The 4,564-nt window shown below is 36.3% G+C and overlaps 1 pseudogene; it reads right to left on the bottom strand.

The window, feature by feature from the left end:
- Nucleotides 1–1,410: 1,410 nt before the first annotated feature.
- The window catches only part of LOC102753995, a 7,397-nt pseudogene continuing 4,243 nt past the window's right edge, over nucleotides 1,411–4,564 (bottom strand).

Here is a 4,564-nt window from a genome sequence, read left to right on the forward strand (position 1 = left end):
GCAGGGCCCGTGCAGGAGGCAACCAATCGATGTGTTTCTCTTGCATTGATGTTTCTCTCTATTTTTCCCTCTCTCTTCCACTCTCCCTAAAAGTCAATGGAAAAATATCCTTGGGTGAGGATTAACAAAACAAAACAAAAACTAATATGTTCACAAGTTTTTATAACCATCAATTTAACTTCACATATAATTTTCATTATTTATTCCACAAGCATTTTTAAATGCCAAGAAAAAAGGGCCATCACAGGTACCACACTATTAAACCTACCAGTTCAAGAATGAGTGTATGTCATATGTAATACCCTTTGTAATAAAAAATAAAAACCATATAGTTTTAACAGAAACTGTTAGTTCTCCCTTCAGTGAATTAAAGTTTTTCTTGAAGTTTATTCTTATATGACATATTCTATGCCAGAGTCAATAAAAACGCCAAGAAAAAAGGGCCATCACAGGTACCACAATATTAACTCTACCAGTTCAAGAATGAGAGTATGAAATGATGGTCATTTATGAAGAGCTTCACAGAATCAGAAACTTGAGAGTATAGAAAGGAAACACACACACACACACACACACACGAAAAAAACAAAACAAAACTAGCCTAATCCCCATCTTTGACTTGCATACACTTCAGTAAAAAGTATATATTTCTTTTCAGGTAGTACTTTATTATTTGTAGAAACTTTGCGTTTTTCATTGGCCATATGATCTTTAGCTGAATATCTGTATGAAATAAATCTTATTACTAATCTTATTAAAGAGATCTAGAAAACCATATAGTTTTAACAGAAACTGTTAGTTCTCCCTTCAGTGAATTAAAGTTTTTCTTGAAGTTTATTCTTATATGACATATTCTATGCCAGAGTCAATAAAGAATTTAATTGCTAGTAAACATTTGGGCACACATGCTTCCAACAATTACAGCCAATTATATATATACTAGAGGCCCGGTGCACAAAAATTTGTGCACTCAGAGGTGGTGAGGGGGGCTCCTCAGCCCGGCCTGTGCCCTCTCAAAAAGTATATATTTCTTTTCAGGTAGTACTTTATTATTTGTAGAAACTTTGCGTTTTTCATTGGCCATATGATCTTTAGCTGAATATCTGTATGAAATAAATCTTATTACTAATCTTATTAAAGAGATCTAGAAATCCATATAGGTTTAACAGAAACTGTTAGTTCTCCCTAACAGTTTACTCTTATATGACATATTCTATGCCAGAGTCAATAAAGAATTTAATTGCTAGTAAACACTTGGGCACACATGCTTCCAACAATTGCAGCCAAATATATATATATCTCACAGTTAATTTTGGTGAAAGAAATTTATTTATTAAATTTTTTTTACAAATTTCAGTCTTCTCAGACTTTATACTTTCATAACTGGAATCAGTTACATCTCATTTGTTATTATTTTTTTTTAACAAAAATACTCTGTATCCAATTCTGGATCTGCTTGGTTCTGATCCCATAAATGACTGGGTTGAGGGCAGGAGGGATGACTACATAGAGATTAGCTAGAAGGATAATGATATACTGTGTAATACTGTGACCAAAGCGGTGAGTGAGGAAGGACAAGAGAGCTGGACCAAAGAAGGCTAAGATGATACAGATATGGGAGCTGCAAGTATTTAGAGCCTATAATCGGGCATCCTGGGAAGGGAGGTGGAAGACAGTGTATAGGATCCTTACATAGGAGACGATGATCAGAAGCACATCCAGAAACAAGATAGAAATATTCCCAAGACCGTAGTAGACATGGGCACTAATACTGGCACAAGCCAGATGTGCCACTGTCATGTACTCACAATAGGTGAGGGATGATTCTATGTCCACAGTAAGGCAGCCTCAGAAGGAGAAAAATGATGGGAACAATCATGCATAAGCTTCTCAGAACCACAACCACAGCAATTACACCAATGACTCTGTTGGTGAAGATCATGCTGTATCTGAGGGGGTTGCAAATAGCCACATAGCGATCAAAACCCATGGCAAGAAGTACAATGTTCTCCATGACTGTAAAAAAAGTGAATAAAAAAGACTTGAGGAACACAGCACCCAAAGCACAGCTCCTGAAGGCTGAACCCAAAGATACCCAGTATCTTGGGGATGGTAGCAGTAGAGAAACTTAAATCAATCATTGATAGCATGGCCAGAAAGTAGAACATGGGTTGGTGAAGGCTATGATCAGTCCAGATAACAAACAGAATAATGATATTTCCAACAAGAGCAATCAGATACACTACACAGAATGGAAAGCCAAGCCAGATTTGTGCCATTTCCAACCCTGGAATCCCCAGCAACAGGAATGAAGAAGGGTGCAACTCAGTGACATTGGGAGAAGATATTCTTCTGCAGGCTGATTTAAAAAAACAAACAAACAAAAAAACCAGTTGCTGGTTCCTATTGGACAATTCACCCACTGTTAATGGAGAGCTACAAAAATAAAAAATAAAATTTCACCTTCAAAACTTTAATAAAAAGCTAAAAAAAAAGCTGTGGTACATTTACACAATAGAATACTACTCAGCCATAGAAAATAAGGCAATCTTACATTTGTGACGGCATAGATGGACCTGGAGAACATTATGCTAAGTGAAATAAGCCTCAGCCATAGAAAATAAGGAAATCTTACATTTGTGACAGCATAGGTAAACCTGGAGAACATTATGCTAAGTGAAATAAGCCAGTCAGAGAAAGGTAAGTACCATATGATTTTATTTATATGTGTAATCTAAGCAACAAAAATAAACTAACAAGCAAAAAATCCCCAGACTCATTGATAACAGAGAACAGACTGACAGCTGTCAGAAGGGAGAGGGGATTGGAGGCTCATTGATAAAAGGGATTAAGTAAAAACAACAACCACCCATAGAGACTGATAACAGTATGGTGATTATAGGAGGACAGGTTGGGTGGAAGAGGAAGAAGAGGGTTAATGGGAGATAAATAGTGATGGAAGGACACTTGATTTGGGGGTGGTGAACACACAATACAATATACAGATGATATGTTATAGAATTGTACACCTATGAGCTATATAATTATTTTAAAATTTATTTTATTGTTGAGAGTATTACAGGTGTCCCCCATTTCCCCCTCTTTGCCTCCCTCCACCCACCTCCCCCTTCCAGGCCTTCGCCTGTCTATTGCCTGTGCCCATGGGCTATGCATATATGCTTATAAATTCTTTGGTTAATCTCTTCCCACCTTCCTTCCTGCCTTCCCTCTGAGATCTGTCATTCTGTGTCATGCTTCTATGTCTGTGGTGCTATCTTGTTAGTCAATTTATTTTGTTCCTTAGATTCCACATGTAATTGAGATCTTGTGATTTTTATCTTTCTCGGACTGGCTTATTTTACAGCATAAAATTCCCCAGAGCCATCCTTCTTTTTTACAGCTGCATAGTGCTCCATTGTGTAAATGTATCACATCTCCTTCCTGCCTTCCCTCTGAGATCTATCATTCTGTTTCATGCTTCCATGTCTGTGGTGCTACCTTGTTAGTCAACTTATTTTGTCCCTTAGATTCCACATGTAAGTGAAATCATGCGATACTTGTCTTTCTCTGACTGACCTATTTTGCTTAGCACAATATTCTCCACATCCATCCATGCTGTCTCAAAGGGTAAGAGATCCTTCTTTTTTACAGGCCTTTGATTTTTTTCCACTTTTTTTCAGTTCTCCATAAATAATCCCAGAATAGCTCCTCATCTGCACCGGATAAGCTAACATATGGCTCTTTTAAAATTATGGGTTCAGATTAAATACATTATCTCTCCTCTTCCTCAAGAAATAAATACTATAGGAGATATAAAATTGATAGCAATAATAACAACCACCACAATAATAATAGATATAATTAATTATGTACCTATTATTTTTCAGACATCTTTTTTACTGCTATTTCCATATATTATCTCATTTACTTCTTTCCAGAATTCTACTGCACAAATTCTTCTTGGTATCTGGTATATAAAAGAGAAAGATTTTGATGTTAATTGATTCCCCATTGGTTACAAAACAAATAAGCAGCAGAATCATAATCTTATTAGCCTATGTCACTCCAATACATTTACTAAAAAATAAAATAATAACACCCCCGCCCCCCAACAAAATTTGAAATTAGTTTGAAATTAGGCTTTATGACACTGATTAGGACCTGTCTTAGCAAACTTTTTAGTGGAAGTAGTGAAAGGAGGGAGAAAGAAAAATAAGGGAAGGGTGTGGTACAAGGATTTAAAATAGGCAATATTACCTAAAAGCCAATAGGAAAGGCCAAAAGACTACTCTCTGGGCAATGCCAATTTCTTCACTGCACATCTACTCATTTAGTTCCAAATATACTTTTTACTATTGCTGTGGCTATGCTTTTAACCACATGCCTCATCTTGAGCCATGGATGGCTTCAGTCACAAATTCAGGTCTCATAATAATCAAGGTTTTGAATTCAGATTAATCCCTTTGAAATATGAAGCATGGAGAGAGACCAACATCTGATCATCATATTGTATCCTTTTTTATATGTGCAGTCAAAGTATAAGGGAGTAAAGACTCATTATTCT

The sequence above is a fragment of the Myotis davidii genome, unplaced genomic scaffold (assembly GCF_000327345.1).
Source record: "Myotis davidii unplaced genomic scaffold, ASM32734v1 scaffold484, whole genome shotgun sequence".
Classification (NCBI taxonomy): domain Eukaryota; kingdom Metazoa; phylum Chordata; class Mammalia; order Chiroptera; family Vespertilionidae; genus Myotis; species Myotis davidii.